The following is a 23,041-nucleotide window of genomic DNA, read 5'->3' as shown; positions in this document are numbered from 1 at the left end:
GAATGTCCCTGCTCGTTGCTGTGGGGTCACAGTGGACAGCCTGTAAAGGTCACTCCCAAGCTCAGCTGTTCTGTGATTCTGCAGCAGGGCCTGCCCAGCACAAGGGTGCTGTAGGAGCTGGTGGACGATCTTCTCAGCGTCTGCCGAGTGCTGTCCCGGAGAAACTTCATGCCGGAGCTGCACCCGGCCGCCGGGACGGACACCAGCCCCACCTGCAGCGCCCAGGAGAACAGCAGCACCTACCGCACGCTGGTCATCCTGCGGCCACCGCCCGGCCACTCCTTCAGCCCGGAGAGCAGGAAATGGCCGCCAGCCGAGCGCATCCGCGTGGGGCTGGAGTGCCTGTGCTCCGGGGAGCAGCTGCTGGGGCACACGTGCTTTCTCCACGCCTCTGGTGGCCAGCTGCCCAGCGACCAGGAGTGGTACCTGATGGACACCCTCTGCACGGGCTCCTACTTGGACCCAGAGAAAGTCACCCGCTGGGTGCAGATGTTGGTGGCGTCGGCCTGGCTGCTCCTGCCGCACTCGCGCCGTTTGCAGCTGACGGCGCTGCCCTGCGGCAAGTCCTGCAGGTTCCGGCTGAGCGGCGCCTCTGGCCTGCACCGCAGCATCGAGATGGTTCTGGCCGTGCAGCAAGGCAGCTCCTGTGCCTGCCTGAGCCTTGAGTAGGCAGCAGCCGTCTCTGCCAGCAGCACCGTGCGGGCCACAGAGCTGCCACCTCTCTTTCCTAAATTCCACCCAAGCTTTTTGATAAAATGGGATGAAATTTTAGTCTTTCTCTAATGAACTTTTTTACTTTTTTGTTTGTTTGTTTCAATATACTGGAGAATTTTCAACAGGTCTTGAAAACAGGTGGAATACATTTGTAATTTTTTTTTTTTTAGAGTAGATTCTGTCACTGTCTTTTAACTCTTGGTACTGTTTTGGATGTAGAATTTATTTTGGAAAATTTTGGAAGTGATATTGGAAAATCACCTTTGAGGTTATTGTAATAAACGTGGTTAAATTACTTGGTTTTTTTTGAGTTTGTCTTAGGGATTTTTGAAATTAACCTGTTTGTGTCTAAAATAATAAATTCAATCTTAAGTAATTTTCTGTCTAAAATAAAATCAACCTGTTTCTGTCTAAATTAAGTTCTAAGCAAGCATGTACCTTTCTCTTTAGAATTATTCAGACAATGTTCCCAGAATTCAGGGGCTGAGGTGTGATCCATGATTTGTTAACGTCACAGGTAATCTACTTTTACTGAAGCAGCTTCTAAATAAAAGTTGCACCATTCCTAAGCAAATCAAAACCAAGTAAGCATGAAATGTATTTGATCCAGGGTACTCAAAATGGAAATATTTTGTTATTACTGCTTGTAGACTTGGGAAAAGAAAAAGGTATTGCAATATTGCACATAACTAGCTTAATACAGCCAGACCAGCCTCAGCTACCTAAAATGCTTCACACCAGTTTCCACAAATACAGGCTGGATCTTTAGAATTCTTCGGTGTTTTGTGAAATTGGATTACAGACAGCTGATATACCTGAGGCTATTAAACTGCAGAGAGGAACTCATGTGCCAGACCATTCATCCTGTTTACTGTGCCTAGCAAACATCACAGAAAATGTGGACAGAATTTTTTATTTTAGGTTCCCAACATAGCAACATTGTGCCTGGGGGTCCAGAGCATTACTCTGCAGTAATTACTCCGTCACAGAGGGGAACCTAGAGTTTTTCTCCACTTTTTTTATATTTCCAAGGTATGTTTATTGCAATACCCCTGATTTTACAACAAACAGCTCCCATTGAAACATGTTTTTCATTGATCTCCACAGCTGTTTGTTTTTTGACATGGACGGTTTTCAGAGAATCAATCAGATCTTTATAAACGAACAGCTTTTTGACTAGTGTATGGAACATTAGAAGAAGAATAAAGTTAATAATAAATGTTGGTTATTTTATTTTTCAAAGGCATCAGTGGTTTTGGATGTCAGTCCATCAAACTGCATGGTCCGGGACATACGTTAAACTTAAAATATTTTGGCTCAGTGTCTATGACTAGAGCAAATTATGACTGACACAACTTTTATCCTGTCAACTGTATTTCAAAAGGGGGTGACTTAGCACTGCCAGCCTTGATCCTTTTGAATGTTTGCAAGCTGTTACTTGCAGTGGTATATACAATGGAAAAACAAAAAGAAGAAAATAGCCCCAAATGCCATTGCAGAGACCAAAACTATGTATTTTCATTTTTTAAAATAAACAGTAATTCTCCTTCTGGTATGTACATGGATGGACAATGAAGCCAAGAGAAATCAAGGGCTGATTTTTGCCACTTGGTGAAAGTCTCTAAATAACCCAGAGATTCTGGTGTTTTTCTGAAAGAAAGACTTGGCATATCTACCAGGTGGGATTTTCTCTCCTTTGAGGTAACCTCACAGTGCAGCTTGAAGGAAGAATTTGGGATGACCTCCTTGAATGTGTTTGGAGGTGGAGTTACATTGAGTGTATCTGGGAGTGGCAAGAGCAGAATTTGGCACTTGTTTGTGCATGCTATTACCAGTGTCAAAGGCTTTGAAAGAGGGGAGTTGGTGGCAAATCTGGGTTAGAAAATACTGCAAATCACTTAAGAGCTAGAAAATCCTGCAGGGTGGGTGTCTGTTACCGGGGTGACAGTGCAGTGAATGCGACATGGGCATAAAGCCCTCTGAGAAGCTGTCACTGGTCTGTGCTGGAGCAGCATCACTGAAACCTGGTGCTGATGGAGCAGGGGCACCCCGGCAGCAGGTGGGTGTTATTTAGTTCCCTTTCCCTAGGGCCCATCATCTCCTCAGGGTCTTTGACAGGCTGGAGGTGGAGATGGGCAGAAACAAGTGTGGGCAGTGCCATAGCCTTGGGTGTGGGCAACCAGGCAGGGAAGGCAGATGTGTGGGAGAGACTCTGGACCACGATGAGGACAAAGGGGGTGGCTGTGACGTTGTGGCAAGGATGGCCAAGTGCCTGTCAGCTGGGTTGTGGTATCAGGAATACAGCCTGAGGCACACACTCCTGGAGTCTCCCTCTGCTAGAGAGGTCCCTGCCTGCTCCTGGCACTTCTCCGACAGCTCTGACAGTCCAACATCTGGCTTGGGGCTCCTCCAGTACACGAGAGTTTGGGTGTCTGGAGCCAGCCTGGACTATGCTCATTGCCCTGAGGGGACAGTGTCTGGTGGGGAGTCAGAGGTGAGCACATGAGGAAGGTAGTGGCTGTTCCTGGGCTGAGGAGAAGGATGAAGGAACTAGACTTTTCCCCAAAACGTCGTAGGGACACATCATGGCAGGAGGGACACAGCAGCTGGGCAGAGAGGTCACATCTGCTCCGCACAGGTGGGAAGGTTGCTTGGAAAGGCTGTGGGACCCTTATCCTGAGCAAGTGCCTGCTCCTTTTGGCCTGGCTGTGACACAGCAGCTTTGCCAGGTACCTCCAAAGGTACCTGAAAACTTCAGGACTTGGTGACAATCACTGTGTGGTACATTACAGGAGTTTTTGCAGGTCATCACTTCAATGCCCACCAAACAGGGCCCTGCATTGAGAAGAGAGACTGTGTAATCCTTAGGCACAGAAAGAGAAGTTCATGGGGGTCAAGGAGCAGTGCATGCCAGCTGCTTAAGGAAAGGTGTGAGACATAATAGAGATAAAACCATTATGACTGGCATTCCAGGAAGTTCATTAAAAGATACAGAGTTTTGCTAAAAAGAAAATTATACCTTGGCATTGTGTTCTTTGTTCCTACTTTATACTTCCAAAAAGAAAAAGCACAATACAATTTGATTAGGTCAATGGAGGCACCCAAGAAAACATAGCACAGCCTTGTTTACAGGGAAAGGCCCTGACATTCTCTCTTCAGGAAAATGAAGGCTTCGACTTCATAATCTATACAGTAAACTTGCAACATTTTTAAATGAATTCTTCTATTATAATTTGAATTATGCAAATGAGAATTACTACCAAAAGTGCCTGATAATAACAATTTAGGATATTTTAATTAGTTCATTCACCTTTTTTTTCCCCAAATAATTGGTAGGAAACACTGTCATTTAACTAATTATGATAATTTTTCTCTGTTTTTAACTGTGTCTCAATAATAGTGAACAGGATTTCAAAGAGCTTTGTAATTCAAAAGGAATGATAGTTGTCCAGTTCCTTGTCAACAGAAATGGCAAAGGCACACCATCTCAAACCAGGGAAAGCCTCAAACTATCTTGTAATCCTGTTGGAACTGATGAACCCAGTAGAGTGTGGTTCTGGGAAGTTTCAAAATTCTTTTGCCAGAGCAGAATTAAATGTTCGCTTCCTATGCAATGGGTGTCTTATGATGGATCGGGTGAGGCAGGGATGCATGCTGCATCAAACCTGGGGTGCTTTTCTGTCGTGGTTTTGGTCTGTGCTGAGCTGTGCTGTGAAGGTGACAACACTCTGCAGGCTCTGATGGAAACTGCATCAGCCTGCAAAAAAGCTCAAAGAGCACAGGCAAAAGTAAAAATCCCCCAAAAAACTCCCAGCATAATGTTTCAGTTCAGATCAATCTGACCAATGAAAATGCTTCTCTAGTCAAAATTAACCATTTTGCTTGGGGAATTTCTTTTTAAATGGCATTATATTTCTTATCAATGTTTTTTGGCTAATAGCTCCCAGTGGTCTTTAGTAGGTACTAATTTCCTAGAAACTATTAATAAGACATTACTAAGTCCCTTAGGTCATATTGAAAAGTCTCATTGGAAATAATTTTGGTTTTATATGTATATATACACTGGGAATAAACAGATACACCTCTAGGGACCATTGTCAATGCAAATTACTTGGAAATTTCTCAAAAACATGACTGAAGTTTCTCTTATCTGCAGTCATTTGTCTACACCTTTGTGAGTTACTAAACTAAATGCTGATGATACACTCTAGTATATTAATAATTTATTTTTAAATGTCGTATTAGATCCAAGCTTTCACTGATGGCAGTAAAAGCTTTGGTTTGGAATCGGGGTATTAACTGATATGTCCATTGGTAGATGCAGAAGTCGAAGGGGTTTTGTTAATTTCTGGTTTTTGTAAGACTGCAAAGTGTCGAAACCCACAGACAATACTTGCTGGGTAACCTTGGCTTGCCTGCTCCAGCTCATGTCTCTGCCCCCAAAATCAAGTCTTTCTTCAAATACAGTTCTCATTTTCTGTGTCTCTTGCCAAGCAGCTCCTCTGGGCAGCACACCCAGGAAGTATCCAGCTTCACTCCCTCTCTCCATTCCTAAGCAAAACCCTCCTACCATCCACAGGGATGGGGGGCCAGGGGAGCTGCAGGGTGGGGCAGGACCACAAGCTTGGGGAGTCCTGAGCATGGGCCATCCAGGAAGGGGGCACAAAACTCCCTGGGATCCCCCTCCCCTAGTTAAACTGATTTGTCCACAACTGAGAGGTCCCTTCACTCTTGGGAGGACCTTCCTTGGCCACTGGGACCTGAGGCAGCCTCAGGAAAGAAATATAACTAAATAACAACATTAGTAAAAGGCCATATGTGATCTCTGCATCACTGTTTGTGACAGGTAAGTAAGCATCTAATTTATTGTCTTTATTTTCTAATTAGTATACTGTCAGCAGGCAAAACAAACCTGACTGCACTATTTCTTTTTTTAAGATTTGGTTGCAAACTTGCCCCAAACTCAGGGCATTCCTTTGCCTTCAGTGCAGGTGTGTTCACTGTGGGTAGATGGAGGTTCAGCAGTTTGTTTACCTGCTTCCATGGCAATGCTTTTTTCTTTAAAAAGCCCCAAGCTACAGTAAAAATTCAGAATCCTTTATACCTTCTTGCAGAACAAATGCAATCAGTGTGCCATCAGCAACTTTTATGAGCTGAGAGATATTTAGGATTATTTGATAACTAAATTGCCAATGGTACATCTAGGCCGACCATTTATTAATATCATTGTGCTGTTTTCTCTCCACCAGCAGAAAAAAAGAATAAAAGGTGCAGTGGAAGTGTTTTCCAATTATGGTGCATAATATTAGCTTTAAATAACTGAAAAAACACGTGCATTTCCCATCAATATCCTTACACTGATTCTGTGCTGGCTGCATCTGCCTGCCTAGTGAAATTAGGTGGATCCAGTTGCTCATTTGCATATCCAATGTTCTAATAAATCACTTGGCTTTTGCTGCCAACAGCTTTTACTGCCAGGCAAGGTGGTTTATTTGGGTATTTCTTAGCTCTGCCTGGGTCTGCAGGCACATGAGTGATTGCTGTTCAAACCACTAAACCTCCTAATGACTAAAACATTTTAAAAACCTTGGTTTGGAACAAAGGAGAGCCAGTTACACATAATGTTTTGCCACAGTTTTACAAAACTACACAGGTGCCTGTGTTCTATTTGCTACAGAAATGCTGAAATAACACCACAGGTCAACATGAGGCAGAAAGCTTCTCTGTGGCGTTCTGGGGGAGGACCAGGAACACATACTGTCTATAGCTAAGACTTAAAGGCAGGTAATTAAAGGGGTATGAAAGCCTCTTCCTGGGGCAGCCAATAAAGGCTGTGGCATTTTCAGTACTCTGAAAAATATTTATTTTGATGGGACTCTCCCTCAGACACACATGGCAGAAGGAGGACAGAATCCCAGAGGTTGAATAAACCTTAAAATTCAAACTTGGACCGCAGCCTTGACGCCTTCCACAGCCAGTCCTCCCTGCCCTGGTGCCTTTGTTTTCATGCACACGGGAGGTGCCAGACACTGATTTGAAACTCACAACGGTATTTTGATCCTTCTCCAGAAGCGCCCCGGGCGGAGTCATGTGTGCCTGGCTCTCAGTGTCCAGGGATGGGCACTGCTGGCAGCTGTCCCTGTGCCTGGCTCTCAGTGTCCAGGGATGGGCACTGCTGGCAGCTGTCCCTGTGCCTGGCTCTCAGTGTCCAGGGATGGGCACTGCTGGCAGCTGTCCCTGTGCCTGGCTCTCAGTGTCCAGGGATGGGCACTGCTGGCAGCTGTCCCTGTGCCTGGCTCTCAGTGTCCAGGGATGGGCACTGCTGGCAGCTGTCCCTGTGCCTGGCTCTCAGTGTCCAGGGATGGGCACTGCTGGCAGCTGTCCCTGTGCCTGGCTCTCAGTGTCCAGGGATGGGCACTGCTGGCAGCTGTCCCTGTGCCTGGCTCTCAGTGGCCAGGGATGGGCACTGCTGGCAGCTGTCCCTGTGCCTGGCTCTCAGTGTCCAGGGATGGGCACTGCTGGCAGCTGTCCCTGTGCCTGGCTCTCAGTGTCCAGGGATGGGCACTGCTGGCAGCTGTCCCTGTGCCTGGCTCTCAGTGTCCAGGGCTGGGCACTGCTGGCAGCTGTCCCTGTGCCTGGCTCTCAGTGTCCAGGGATGGGCACTGCTGGCAGCTGTCCCTGTGCCTGGCTCTCAGTGTCCAGGGATGGGCACTGCTGGCAGCTGTCCCTGTGCCTGGCTCTCAGTGTCCAGGGATGGGCACTGCTGGCAGCTGTCCCTGTGCCTGGCTCTCAGTGTCCAGGGATGGGCACTGCTGGCAGCTGTCCCTGTGCCTGGCTCTCAGCGTCCAGGGATGGGCACTGCTGGCAGCTGTCCCTGTGCCTGGCTCTCAGTGTCCAGGGATGGGGACTGCTGGCAGCTGTCCCTGTGCCTGGCTCTCAGTGTCCAGGGATGGGCACTGCTGGCAGCTGTCCCTGTGCCTGGCTCTCAGTGTCCAGGGATGGGCACTGCTGGCAGCTGTCCCTGTGCCTGGCTCTCAGTGTCCAGGGATGGGCACTGCTGGCAGCTGTCCCTGTGCCTGGCTCTCAGTGTCCAGGGATGGGCACTGCTGGCAGCTGTCCCGCTGTGGCCGCAGGGCCAGGCGCGAGCGGCCGCCCCCGAGTCTCTGCCCAGCCTGGTGCGGGGGGTGGTGATCGCTGCGGCGTGGGGAGCGCAGCAGGGCACGGAGCACGGGGAAACCGAGGCACAGGAATAAGGGAAGGACACTTGTCTGAATCGCCAATGATTTCATTCCCAAAGGGGGGCAGAGCAAGTGGCAAATCTGAACATGCAAGAACTGCTTTTAAAGGGTACGGGAAACACGGCGAGGACACAACCTGTGACCAACAGGGAGGCATTAGGGGAGGGGTGCAGGGTAAGAGCTCCCCAAGAGAAGCCAACACGGGGAGGGAGCAAACCTGACAATCCAATTCTGCTTTGAGGAAGGGATGAAAGACAGGGAACACTCCAGGAGCAAAGGAGTGTGCTGTCTTTGACGGACAGGGGTAAGACAAGGGAACAAGGAAGATATACAGGTGGATTGACAAGTGGATTGGCATACATTTTGGAAAACTGTGGTAAACAACTCAGGACTAAGCCATCAGGGAAGCCAAATGGGGTACATAGAATGAACCATTACAAACTTTTAACAAGGAATATTAAAACATACTACAGAAGAACAAACTGTAAAATAGCAGACTACCACAGTCATGTAGATTTTATTTAGCCTGTCTTAACGGCTGTTGAAGGTGATGTAATTTGACTGTCCCTGAAACAGCAGATGCAACTGAGATTCTCAAAAATTTGCAACCTGAGAGATAAAGTGAATAGGCAGAAACAGTTTCCGGTGGGTTTTCCTAAATTAACTTTTCTCCGTCTCAAAATATGCACATGAGGATAGTAATGTAAATGAATGCAACTGGATGACAAGCACAGCAATGCCACCCTAATTTAAAAATTAAAATTGTCTGAAATGGAAGGTTAAACTGGATACAATTAGTGCAGCATAAACAAAGTAACTTGCTTAGAATTACACTGATGGAACCTCACCAGGTCTTCCAGTAATGAGCCTGATAGTCCCTGCTAAGCCTGCTAAGAATCCCCTGGAACTCTGCATGGCCCTGTCCTTCTTCACGGCTGATTTTTTTCTAGTTCCTTATTTTTTCTTGTGTGGGAAGCCATGACCTATAACATCAGTCTATTTACAGAATAAAGAAGAAATTATGTCAGGGTACCTGGTACCTTCAGTAGCAAACTGTTAGTTTGGAATTGTTGGTTAGAATTCAGTGAAATAAAAAAGAGGTCTTGGGATAAGGGGGGGATAAGGGGGATTTTAGCCCTTCCTGTTTTATAATCCTCTTTTTTAACCTGGTTCTCTGATTAAATGTAAAATAAACAGTTTGCATTGTCATCCTCCCACTGCCACTCAGTTTCTGAATTTAACAGACTGAGTTTGAAACAATGACTTGAAAGGTTCCAAATGCTGCCTTAAATCCACCAATTTAGAAGAAATAAAAAGAGAGAGACCCTAACCTTTCAGTAAAAAAAGAGATGACAGTAACTTTTCCCCAGGGGAGCAGTATTCAGACAATGCTCTCAGGCACATGCTGTGGATTTGGGTATCCTGTGCAGGGCCAGGTAGCTGAACTTTGATAATCCTAATGGGTCCCTTCCAACTCATGCTATTACAGAATTACGGAAATACAGAACTAAACAGGTTGGAGAAGACCTTTGAGATCATCAAGTCCAACCGATGACCAAATACCACCTTGTTAACCAGACCATGGCACAGAATGCCACATCCAGTTGTTTATTAAAGAATCGTATCTGGATTCTGTTGTTCTTTGTTTCCTGTGTTCCTGATGTCCTCTTGCAGACAGACCACCCTGAACCCTTCCAACAGCACAGCCTGTTTGGTGCTGCTCTCTGTGCCTGGGCTCCCTGTGTGACACCCAAACATCAGGAGCACCCTAGGAGCTTCTGGCAAACTGGCTGTGCCCCTATAACCTAGCACTGGTACCAATGCAACAGTGCTATTAATGTTATTAATACCCTAATCTCCTTCTGACAGTTCTATAAACAGTTTATCGCATTTAATTTTCACTGGCACAACTTTCAGGTTTGCCAAACCCAGCGGTTTTCAAGAGGCTCTGGGCAATTCTCTTTGCTTCTGGTCTCTTAGAGTCACTTGTATTTTACTGTCCTGCTCTCTTTAAGCCTTTCCCCTTTTCCCCCACCATTATTTTTCTCTTCCTCCCTAAACAGAACTAAATTAAATTCAGAAAACAAGGAAGATGGTACATTCTTGAATTTTTTTTTTTCCTCATCTAGGTTGTTTTATGCAGCTTCACTGCTAGACCATAACATCTTGTGTTAGGAAATGTATGAATGGATAATTACAAACAAACATATACAAAATAATTCTAAACCAAACAGCATCCATGGGAATTAAAATGAATTTTTTATTTTCTACTGATTTCTTAAAAAGGGGATAAAGGGGTACAATTTTGGACTGACTGCATGTAAGTCAAGTATCTTATAACAGTCTTGTTTTTAACTTATACACAATCTTCCCTTCTTTCTTTAAAGGAGTGTAAATTTCCAGCTAGCAGTGCTGTTTCAGGACAAAGATATATTTCCTTTTTATCCTTTTGCAGGAAAACATTGACATATTTGTAGATTGTCTCTCCCCAAGTGGATTGAATGTCATCAACTGTTACCTTCTTCCTCAGTTTTCTTAATTTTTAAACAAATGTCCTTTCTGTGAGAATCTTGAGCAATTACTAATATATAGTGCAACGAGTCAAGCACTCAGAATTTTCCTGGATAAGGGTTTCTCCCCATGTACATGGCATCACAGAATCGTTTAGGTTGGAAAAAATCCTTAAAATACCAAGCCAAATTTTTATCCAAGCACTGCCAATCCTGCAAGGAGACCATGTCTGTAAGTGCCACATCTCCAAGTATTTTAAATCCCTTCAGGGATGGTGACTGTACCACTGCCCTGGGCAGCCTTATCCAGTGTTTGACTCCGTGGATAAATCTGAGCTTGTATCTCCTCATGATATTTTCCTACTTCAACATTATTTTTTACAGATCTTGGAAAATTCTTGCATTGAATTAATACCCTTTAAAACTTACTTCATGAAAGGCAATCTCACCATATATAAATCTGTTCTGAATTGGGGCTTTTCTCTGACTCATTTTTGTCTTTTCTGGTTTATGGAAAAGAAAGACCTTAAATGTCTTTAACCCTTTTCTCGTTTGCACTCAGCCTTCTCAGTTAAGAATGTAAAATGCCTCTGAGAATTTAACAAATTGTGTGCTGTGTTGCTGAAAAGAAGAAAACCACCTCAAAAACCAGAGGCTGGGTGCTGTTCAGCTTGGTCTGTGCTTAAGACCATTAATATAAAAAGGACAAGAAGGTGACTGCAAGATTTCAGCCTGCTCTGAAGAGGCAATGCAGGCTGCAGGAGATGGTGGACATGTGCAAAGTGGTGAGGAAAGTCTTCTTGGTGTTAGGAACTTTCCTGCCTTGTGTTGATGTCACCCAAGACAAAACAGTTCAAGCTTCCACAAGAATGAATGGAACTTCAATGTTTTCAATTTTTTCCAGTTCCTTTCTCATTTCAAACTCTCCAAATTTCCCCACCATGTTCTTGGTCCTTTTGCACCCTTTTTTCTGCCTCTCTCCCCATTACTCTGTGCACTTGGCTGAGAGCAACACGCCTCATCTATTTTATTCATTCATCAACAAAAAGAGTCACGCAACTTCTGTAGTTCATGTGAGGTGTGTTTGCACTGTCCTGTTTCACAACCGTCTGATGTGTGGGGTGGAGAAGGCTCTTTGGGTGCTTTCAGCACATGAACAGAGGGCTGAAAGCTGTGCAGCAGCAGCAGCAGCTCAGTTGTGTGTCAGCAGTGACAAAGCACTGATGTGTAAAGGTTAAAGCACCAGACTGAGACCTCTACCCTAAAGGCTCACCCCCATTAGCTGGCAGAGGGACCTCTCTGGAATTCTGTTTCCTCAGTAGTAAAATGATTCTGGTGGTGTTTGCTTGTTTGATAAAATATTTCCTACAAAGGGGAAGGGCCTGTGTAAAAGGTAGGTGACCTTGCTGTGGAATGGGTCCTGGTGTTTTCAGTTTGCTTGATCCAAAGAGGACCTGTGTACTATTGGTTTGTGTCTGGAAATTTATGTTTCTTCCAGGGTGGTGACAAGTTATTAAAGTATGTCAAACTTGGAGATATGTGGACTGTGGAAAGAAGGACAAGTCACGGTGAAGAGGTTGTTGCTAAATTAACTAAAATCATTACTGATTTAAGTCAGAGCCCTTGATGGGTGCCAACACCACTCTATTTCTGACTGTACTGTAATGGACTTAAATGTGCTGCCTTTTCATTATGTACACGCTAAATCCCACATTGAGTTAATCACGTAACAATCTGTTTTCAGTTTAGGAGGGTTTTATATGTTTTGCTCCTTTTTTTTTAACATTTCAAAGTGTTTTTTTTGCCTTTATGGCCCATCACATCTTCCTATTTTTTTTTGTGATTTCAATGATTCATAAGGACTATTACTTTCAGTGCAGAGTACACAGGAAACTTTTACATGTGAGTCACTGACAATCATACAAAAGTCAAAGCCACTGTTTTGAAATAACTCATGCCAGAAAAAAAATTGGTGGTTTGTTTTTTAGCCTGTAGATTTAACTCAGTGTTCTGGGAAAAAGAGTTACCATAACTCTCTGCATTCTTGATGGGTTAAACACCTCCTTCTGAAGAAAGGAAGCAGTTATGTTAGCACAGTGCAACAGCACCTGCTCCAGGTGTGCCTGTGTCCTGCTGCAAACATCCCTTAAATGGGCAAAGGCTTTATGCATTGTTCTGGAATATTTCCCTTTTTTCCTTCCTAGTCTACCTCTCTTGATTCCTTGTACCAGGCTAAAGCAGCTCTTACTCCACATAGAGATAAGAACTCTGCATTCTCCTGTTCTTCACATGGACACTCAACCTCCTTCCTCATCCCATCCAAGCAGGAAATGCTCCCTGATTCTCTACACGTTCCTTTGGAGATGGAAAGTGCTTGTCACCTTTTCTCTAAATAGAAATTAAACACAAAGCAAGGCAGGGCCACATCTAAACTGAATTCAGAACCCAGGCACATGGTTTCACAGAACCCATTACTTAGCTTAAAACTGAGGTACTTCCCATCTTCCAGCCCTTTTCCAGCTCCATGAGTCTTTCCTTGAACTGATAGCAAGTGCTGTTGTGGGTATGTTCAGCTAGTTCATGTCACAGATCAATCTGGAAATATACTCATATAAGGAAAAAAAATCCCACTGCCCACCAGCACTTGACATGGTATAAGAAGTACTACAGGTTCCAAGGGCTAATGGACTAAGATGTAGAAGTAGACTGTGACTTCTGCTCTGAGCATTAGCACAGAAGTGTTGAGTCTTATTCCCCAAAATGTGTTGCAGGGAAGATAAAGCTCTCCAATGGCATCCCCTAGTTGTGACTTGAGCTCCTTGACTTCCTCTGAAATGTGCCAGAGAAAAGAGGCAGACACTCCCATCCAGCACCCATGGAAACTGGCACAATGCATTCACTTGTTGAACATTGTGAAAGGATACCCATGTCAGGAACAATAACTTATTTGGGCCTAACACAAACAAAATTATGCAGATTTGCATGCTCAGTCACCATTTTCTCTAAATTTTCAGGTCATGTGCTGTTTTCTTTCTCTTTGACTTCTGTATCGGCACAGATTTCATCTGACTCAGAATCAGTGCAGATGGAGAGCTGTCAGCTGTCCTCTAAACGACAGCTTGCCTGTCCCTAGCGAGAAATACCACAGCTAATGAGGTGAGATAATTATGCCTATCCCACCCCCACAACCCTTCCAAGAGCCAGCAAGCTTTCAATTAAGGAAAGGCCAAGGAAGGAAGATTTTGAAAATCCTGAAGGTTGCAGACTCAGGATGAGCATAAACCGAGAAGTTTCACAGAATTAGGAAAAGAACACCTCAAAAGAGAAATGCTGTTCCTTCTCTGGACCTTAGTCCTTGTGTGTTTTTGAAGTTGCTAGAGTTCACACACCTTCCAATTCCCCTGCAAACCTCATCACAACTCTAAAGAGACAGAAATAGACCCAAGGGAGGATTACTGATGACAAAGGGCAAGACATCAGTACACAACTAAATGTTTGGTTCCTGGACACACTGAGTCTGATGAGAAAATGAAAACAGGGAAATCTTAAGTTCAGCATGAAGAGACTTGGCATATTCTCAGCATTTTCTCTCAACATATTAATTAGTCACTTGTTCCAAGGAGGGGAGGGAGGGAGAACAGGAGAATGATTCAAACTAGAGTACAGCGTTGGCATAAGAACAAATTGGTATCAACTGGCTATTAAAAAACTCAGGATGCAATTTAGAAGATGATTTCTAATTGTCAGAGAAAGGAGGTTATATAATAGCTCTCCTAATAGAGGTGAGAACAGAAAATTTGTTGTTGGACAGAACTTGATGTAATTTATGACTGGGATTATAGGATTTTATTTCATGGCCCAAGGAGTTCCCGCCAGTTTATTACTCGTTTTCACCTCCAAAGCTACAACATCTTTGTCAAAAACACTTGAGCAGTCATGGACATCCCTGCTCAGTCATGTTAGCATGAATGGAACAGAAACTGAGGAAAAGGTCTGCTGAGAGAATGCTATCTTTGCAGGTAATGACAAGCCTGGTGCAAAATCAAGATGCTTTGGAGCCTCTCAGCTGTCCTGTGCAATATCTGAGCAGCAGACACCAGCACCCCATGCTGGGACCATGGTGAGAAGTGGAAGAGCCAAACTGAGTTTGTGCTCAGCATTGAGGACTGGGCCATGACAGCAGCGAGGGAAAAACAGGGTTTGTTTAAAGTGTCTTATCTGTACTGGTTATAGATCTTGCTGAAGGCAAGTGATTCTTCTTTACTCTCACATGACTGAATTCCCTCAGCTTCAGGAAGCTATGGGGGAAGCACTGGGAAGATATGTATTTGCACAGTCAATTTTCCTCAGCCTCTTGGGTAACCACAGAGTGCTTGAAATATCACTAAGAAGCAATGAATCCTGGCAAGCTTCTTACTGGCAAATTTCTACTTCTTTTTCCTCATTATTTCTCTCTTCCACCCCCCTTACATTTTAATCCTTATGATTTCCAGCCTTTCATTTCAGGTCATTCTAAACAGAACCCTGGGCTTTCTTTAGGCACTCTATACTTAATGCCATGAATCAGATTTCCTTTCCTACTCCTAATAAAACCATGGGAAAGTTTTATTGAGAGAAAGAGAGAGAGACAGACAGACAGAGATAGAGATAGAAAGAGATATTTTACTAGCACAAAAGCACAGTTTTGTATCTGGTATGATAAAGTAGAAGATGCCAACGTCACTGAACAAGAGGTAGCATTCAGTGTGCTTTTCTGCAGTGTGACCAGCTTGGAAGAGTATTTGTATGAGATGCTGCTAAACAAGATGTTCTTGACATGCACCTGATTTTCTGAAGCCTGTGGCAGCCCCAAATTGCCCTTTTGCTCTTGCCGCGCTCTCGCCCCAAGTCCCAGTTCTCAGTCCCTTTCTGCCCCAGCTAGCTTTCCAATGGGGCAAGAGGGGCAAATGGAAGCACCCTCTGCTGAGCCCAGCAGGGCTTTGGAGAGTGCTTTGTGGGTCTGACAGGCGCAGCTGAATCCCACGGTGTAGCAAAGAAGAGAGTCTCTTGTTTGGGGCTGAATCCAAAGTTTATTGTAGCCCAGCAGGGCCCAACAACACCTGAGTAATGCCAGCTAACAAGAGCACCAGCAGGGTGCTTGCAACATCTTATATACTAAGAGGGAGGGGACTCGGTCAGGCAATGGGAGTACAAGGAGGAGTGGCTCTTGTATAGACAGACACATATGGGAACCAATGAGAAATAGATGTGGGAGGGGCCCCAGGCCCCTGTCCAATCACCCGGCACCCAGGATGGAAGGTTCTGGATATAAGGGAAGGGATACCGAGTGACTGACAGGGTGCCTGGGAGGGGGCAAGGGAATGACTAAGCACTTTAGGAAAGGATTGACACATAGGGTAAGGTGGGAAAACTAGGGACAAACCAAGTTGAATATGGGGGTACATAGGAACAAACCATTACATTGCAAAATGATAATAAAACATGCAATAACACAACTCCACATGCTCTCCCTGAACCAACTTGACTCAGCCTTAAAATGGTTTCAAAGTGCCCCAAATCTTGTTCACAGGGCTATCAAGACGCACCTGTGTCCCAGCAGCTGCATGCCCATCCAGAATGAGAAGGAGGGCTAGGGCTGCTCCCAGATTTCTCCGCCCCATGACACAACTGGCTCAGGCTTTACTGTCCACGTGTGTCCCACAAAGGAGCATAAAATCCACTTGCATCCTCTCCTCCAGGATATACATGAGCTCATGGCAAGCCCATCATGTGCAGTTAAGGAATTGTGAATTTAAGAAGTCAGTGGCCAAGTCCCACATGACATGGCACTTGGATCACATGGTGATAAATTTGGATTGTCTATGCTAAAGGCAGCAAATTAAACCTTAAATGACTTCTGAACAATAAATTCTGAATTCCCTCAATCTTTTCCATCAGTGTTTTTATGCTTAAGAGTGCTCATGGAATAACTTCACCAGCCACCTGATGCCTTATGTTCCAGGCATGTCAGCGTAAATTTTCAAACTTTATGGCTGAAAATTTGTAAATTTTTGCCTCTGTTTGAAAACATGATTAGTAATGTTATAAGATGTTATGTTTTCCTAATGTTTTCCACCCTCCTTGAAAATCCTGGCTTTCCATCCCAGGATTTCTCAGGAGGTAGAACTTGTCTGTAGTAGGATCTCAACAATTTCATGTGAGAGAAGGGAAAAGAGAAGGTCCCAAATCTAATCCTAACCAGGCTAGTGAGCCCAAGGCTACCAAAGACCTTTCTGGGACTGTTGTCAGCAGGGCTTGTCAGGATGCTTGTGGCAGCAGCTCTCTGGCCACAGAGAGCAAGCACAGACTTTCCCAGACATATTCCCGGGGAAGGCTGAGAGAAGATCAGAGGAAAGAATGAGAAACAATTCTTATCTCCACTTGTTGCACCTGCTGTTGTGCATCTGTGGAATGTGTTATGGAGATTTGTTTAGCAAAGGGTGATTTCTTAATTGGACACTGGATTGTGTTTGGATGGAAAGCTGTATCAGACTGGCTGTAAAGGTTACTGAGTTTCTGAATAAATATAGTATAAGATAGTATAAGATGTTATAATAAAACAATTGATCAGTCTTCTACAAACAGAGTCAATGCTAATTACTAACCAGCCAGGGGCCTGTGGTATCAGATGCTCTGTAAAAGGAAGGAATTTGGGTGTCCCCATGTCAGACTCAGCAGCACATTCAAAACCTTGGTCAGTCTGTAGTGTGCTGGAGCCTCTTCACATCTATTTACTGAAGTTAAAATGCAGATTTTCCTTCAGATTTTTGCATTTTTTTACACCATACATTCAACTTGGTAAAACATGGAATCATAAAATCATAGAATACTCTTAAGTTGGAAGGGATTCACAAGGAAGGTCTAACTCCCAGCCCTGCACAGAACAAATGAAAGAATCACACCTTCTGGGCTTAAAAAATTCAAGGTTCATAAAAATGTCACTAGTGGACTATGGAAGAATGTTAATTAGCCATTTTGCATTGATTATGGAAAAAAATATGAAGCTCAGTTCAACTAGTTTCATTTGATAACAGCAATGTATTTTATATTTTATTTCTTTATTTATTTGATTTCTAAATAATTGTTCCTTTTGCTGATTTTCAACTTTTACTGATCAGAATGATGTAACGCTTTCTTTACAGCAGTCTGTCTCAAATTAGTACCATTTAGTAATAAAATGCAGACAAAAAGAAAAAAAGGAGGAGATGGTTAAATTGAGGATTTTCTCCCTATTTTTTAAAAGAAATATGTTTCTCATGCTATTTCTTTTGACATAAAGTCTCTTATTTTGAAAGAAAACAAAACAAAATGATCACCAAAAGGAAAACTAAGAACTATGAGAAGGTATTAGTTAATTTTCCCAAGCTGTGTAGAGAGCAGAGACTTCTATAAAATATGTAAACATTATGTGTCTCTGAGGAGTTGAATTTCCAAAAATTAAATTTTATTTCCTTTCATTGAAGAAAATCTGTTGTGCTGTCAGCTGCACAAGGAAAAACTACTCCTAAGCCATCTGTTCAGTTACATTTCTTAGTGTTGAGGGTAATGGACTAGTTGCAGTTCATTGCTTAGCAGATAATTAAGCATTGGGTTATTTAATTATTAATATTGGTGTCTATAATTATTGAAATTAGATATAGATTTTAATTATCATCCAGGAGAAAAGCCTCTTATACAGAATAGGCTTTCTGTAAGGTATGGAGATGGATTTATTGGTTGCAAAGCCATTTGTTCATGGTGGACACGATGTGCAGCAAATGTTTAACAACTAAAGAAACTGTGCTGTAGCCCTCAAGGGAACACCCACTGGAAGTGCAATGGGAGTCTCCACCAACAGCTCAGAAATTCTGATCTTTGTGGCTAGAAGGGGAAAAGGACAGTTGAAATAACCCCACATTTAATTTTCATTTAGAACAGGTTGCTCCTCTGACTATCATCTCCAGCAAAATACTAATCACAACAGTTGTGGCTCCTTCTCAGCACCCTGCACCTTTTCTGGACTAAAACTTTGTTGACTCCAGAAGTTTTTCTGCATTCAGAATCAACCCCACCAGGCTCACTTTTGGAGCTGTGTAGCACAATTGGTGTACACTGATAAAGCACTGATGTTTATTATGCTGCACAGGTTAATTTGCAATAACATGTATTTTTGGCTTATCTCTCTTGTCCAACCAACATGTCAATACCCAGCAATTTTATAAGAAGTCACCACATGCATAGGCTCATTTGAAATGCAATTGAATATTTTTATGCCATTGAATGTAATGAATCCATTTTTTTTTTCCTGTTCCTCATCCTACTGTGGTAGCACAGGCTGCCTGAGTGCACCCTGGCCTTTCTGTGGCTCTACTCTTTTTTCTGTCACTCCTATTTTGCCACTTTTCTCCTGTACACCTGGAGGAGAAATGAACTCAAAATAACACTCAAAACTCAGTTAAAATGAGCAAAACAGAGAGCCTTAAAACACTTGTGGCACTTTTATATTCTCTGCATTGTGAAAGGACTTAAAGCATTTAAGAGACACACAGTCAATGTTCCTGTCACCATTTTCCAGAAGGTGATGACCAGGTGATGTCTTGGTTTAAGACAAGCTAAGAAGAACACTCAGTGATAAGCAAAGGCATGGCAGCAAGAAAAAGGAAAAGGAAAAGGAAAAGGAAAAGGAAAAGGAAAAGGAAAAGGAAAAGGAAAAGGAAAAGGAAAAGGAAACTTTAAATAAAGGTGTTTTGTCTATATGCCCTGCTCACTGCTGGGGCCTAGATCACCCTCACTGCCAGCAGCTGTGGGCTCCTGTTCCACAGGTGCCTTGTCCTGCAGCTATTATTGAGGTTTGTTTTCCCAATTAAAAAAAAAAAAAATCAATCAACATATTCTTGCAAGCAAATATCTTCCTTTCAACTAAGCAGACAGATACAGATATTAAAAAAAATGTCATCTGTTCTGAGGAAGTCACTCACACATGCCACTGTTTTCCTGAGTTATGAGGGAGCCAGGGGTCAGGTGCTCTTGTCTGAAGCACAGTTAAGCCAAATGAAGCACACATACTGTTGATGCAGTCCTCTTACAAACAAAAATTCGACATCTGTCTTAAATTAATATGATTTGAAATACTCATCTGCTTTCAAAGCCTGACTTTCAAATCTCCCTTTCCCTAAGAGTGGCTCATTCTGTGCAAATGAAAATGTCAAATGAAAGCAGTTATTCAGTTAATGTAACTAAAAATGTTGTAATATTTATTTAGTAAATTACATGAGACGTTGACCACACATTTTAGCTTGGGTGTCATCCTTTAATGTTGAGTGAAGACACAATATTGAAATATCAGATTTTTCTTAATACCAGCAAAGATGTGTCATTCAGTGTTGAAAGGGGAAAGGGGAAAGGGGAAGGTGAAAGGAAAGGAAAGGAAAGGAAAGGAAAGGAAAGGAAAGGAAAGGAAAGGAAAGGAAAGGAAAGGAAAGGAAAGGAAAGGAAAGGAAAGGAAAGGAAAGGAAAGGAAAGGAAAGGAAAGGAAAGGAAAGGAAAGGAAAGGAAAGGAAAGGAAAGGAAAGGAAAGGAAAGGAAAGGAAAAAGAAGTAAATATTTTTCACTGCCCATCTTCAATTTCACAAATGCAAGAAAGAAGCTCTTAAAAATGCTTTCTTCCTCTAGCAGGGAAAGCTGTGGAAGAAGATGCAGTATTTGTTGCAGGGTTTGCAGAACTGAAAACCTTGGTTTCTGGTCCAAAATCCCATTAACTCTTTCTTCATTAACTCTGTGCCATCAGTCATACTAATAAGGCTTCACGGGACCCAGCATGAGCCTTGGGAGTGAAAAGGTCTGAAGGTGGTTGGAAATGATCCAGCTAAAGGGACCTCTGCAAATCTGGGAGGAGTTCTGCACCACAGGCACCACTGAGAAAGTTGAGCTTTTGCCAGGCAGGTACAGAGGCTGAAGAGACAGCAGTGCTCTCCTAAAATACATCAGTTCCCTCTACCCAGTGAGCCTTCCTGATTTGCTCTTCTTCCCAGCAGAGCCTCCCTGCACCCAAACACCACTTTTCAGGGACAGTCAGAGCTCTGTGGCTGCTCACAGCAGTCTCAGAGCAGATTCACAGAGGCAAAATAAAGCAATATGCTTGATGTTCCTTGCAGAGATGCACTCACAGGAGGCAGTGCTCCATTAAAGACTCTTCTTAGCTGACTAGCCCTGAGGAACTGCCCAGTGGCCTTCCTGGGAGATTGCTGTTTTCATTACAGGAAACGAGAAACTTATCTAAGAGTGAAAAAGTAATTTTTTTCTACAAGATAAAATGTAGCATAAAGGATAAAGCCATGATCTGGAAGGGTTAAAGAACATTCAAAAAGCATATGCAGGTCAGCCAGACATGTCTGGCAAATGGTCTCACTCCAGCCTCCAGCTCTGAAGTGAGCTGTCAGTTCCTGAGCTCAGCCCTTGGCAAAGGCAGGCCACAGGTTTGGAATTGAGCACTGAAATGCAATGATGTTCTGCTGCTGCTGCTGCAGTGCTGTCAGTGTCAGCCTGTGTGTGAGGCAGAGCCCAAAATAGGCTCACAGAGGGAGCAAAACCCAAAATATGCCACCTCTTTTCAAGCTGCAACACAAGAAGGGCAGCAGAAGTGGAAAGCCTGGAAAAATGAAACAGGTGCAGTGAAGGAAACAGCAAATGGAGTGAACAAAGGATGCAGTAAGAAGGAATAAGGAGAGACATTTAAATCTTGAGAGAAAAAACTGGGGAGAAAGCAAAAAAAAAAAAAAAAAAAGGGCACATCTTGCTTATGATAGAAGGGCACAGCCAGAGTTGAGGGCTGAAGATGTGGAAGCTGCTGGGGGTTTGTGATCTCCAGTGCAATCCATCCCCTGTCTGTCTCTGAAGGCCCCACAGTGCAAAGGGGACATTTCTCTGTCCCCTGTGGGAGCTCTTGACCAATGTCCTGGCACAGGAAGAAATCCATGGGTCTCAGGTACTCAGATGACAACTCTGCTTCTGAAATCCCCTTTCAGTGGGAAACTGCAGCAAGGAAGGCAAAAGATTTAGAAGTTCCCATCCTAACTGGGCATGGGGGTTATGAGAATTGAGAAGGGGTTGTGACACTGCCAGTTGCAATGGGCCTTTGGAGAAACTGTTCTGTTCTGTTTCCTTCTGTTCTGACCACAGAGAAGACAAAGGGAGTCATCAGTCAGAGATCACCAGCTGAATTCAAAGGCCAAAGTTTGGTCAGGGTGAAGAAAAAGACATTGGTACTGCCTATTTAATTCACCTACCAGTTATCTGTGGCTAATACACTCCCTAATACAAAGAAAAAGTGATCCCCTTGGATCCTCTGTTTTTTCTTCTGTTTATGCAGGAAATGTCAGCTTCCTTAGCAGCTTGTATATAGCAAAACACATGAAAAAAATCCCCACCAGCAACAGATCCACCTGACAGGGATTTGTCCAGGCCAAAACACTCGTATGTCATCCACCTCTATTCACCAGGTGTGATCATGCCTAATCAGAAATTAGCTGCACATTAACATCCAGGCACTATTTATGCCAATTTTCATTATCTCCATGATGGCCTTGGTTCAGCTTATTTTCCAAGGGCTCACTTGCAAAAACCTGCACTTTGTTTGACTGCAGTTCCCTCTCTTTTTATTGGTATGTTTTTCTGTCTTCCTTGATTTTTCATTTCAGGCTTGCCAGTATCACTTCCTGCCTGTGTCAACTCCCATCAGCAATCCTGGACTGGCTGCTGTGGCTGATCTGCTTTCTGGCAGATCCATCCTCACCCACACACATCCCTCTGCTGCCTGCTGCCCTCAGCCTGTGCTTGGCTGTCTCAGGGCTGTCCCCAGCCTGTGCTCCATTGACTGCTTTTTGCTGCAGCTCTTTCGGTCTCCAGTGGAATTCACACTCTGGTTCTCTGACAAAGCCCCACCATAATCCCTGCACATCTATCAGTGTCCTTACACACCTCTTCTTTATTCTGGCTGGGCTTGCTTCTTTACTCTGGTCTTCAGCCTCCACTAGTGTACATACACTCCTTTAACTCACCGCACTTCCCCCTCCACATCTATCTCCATTTTTCCACTCAGTAGCAACTTCTACATTTCTTTGCTGAATTGACCTTGATGTGAGTTATGTGCTTGTTTAATTCTTATTGTCTAAAGGAAACATTCTGGTTGCTAAGCAATGGTTGTCTCCTTATTCAAATCTGAAAACAATTCAGATTTTCAAATTTAGTCAGGCATTTTTTGTGAGCAAGCCAAAAGAAAGTGCTTTTCGTTCTGCTAACAAACAGCAATAGTGTGTCCAGCTTTACTGATGTTTTGTTCTTTACAAAATAGAATTTAATGCAGGGGCTGCCTGTTTTAGCACCACTGTAATGCTACAGACAAGAGCAAGTTTATCTGATAGAGGAATTGGGATGTCACCTGGTCTTGGGCTCTCTGGATGTGCTCCCTGGAGTTGTTCTTACTGTGGTATCTCGAGATACGTGTAAATGCAATGCCAAACTCTGCTGGTACTGAGCCTCAAACTTACTTTGGTCTAAAAAAAT

At 43.7% G+C, this 23,041-nt stretch overlaps 1 pseudogene; it reads left to right on the top strand.

Annotated features, from left to right (window-relative positions):
* The first annotated feature begins 2,677 nt into the window (after positions 1 to 2,677).
* The window catches only part of LOC146763686 (uncharacterized), a 32,417-nt pseudogene continuing 12,053 nt past the window's right edge, over positions 2,678 to 23,041 (top strand).

The sequence above is a fragment of the Lonchura striata genome, chromosome Z (assembly GCF_050655825.1).
Source record: "Lonchura striata isolate lonStrDom1 chromosome Z, ASM5065582v1, whole genome shotgun sequence".
In the NCBI taxonomy this organism is placed as follows: domain Eukaryota; kingdom Metazoa; phylum Chordata; class Aves; order Passeriformes; family Estrildidae; genus Lonchura; species Lonchura striata.
This window is presented reverse-complemented; position numbering and strand designations above follow the sequence as displayed.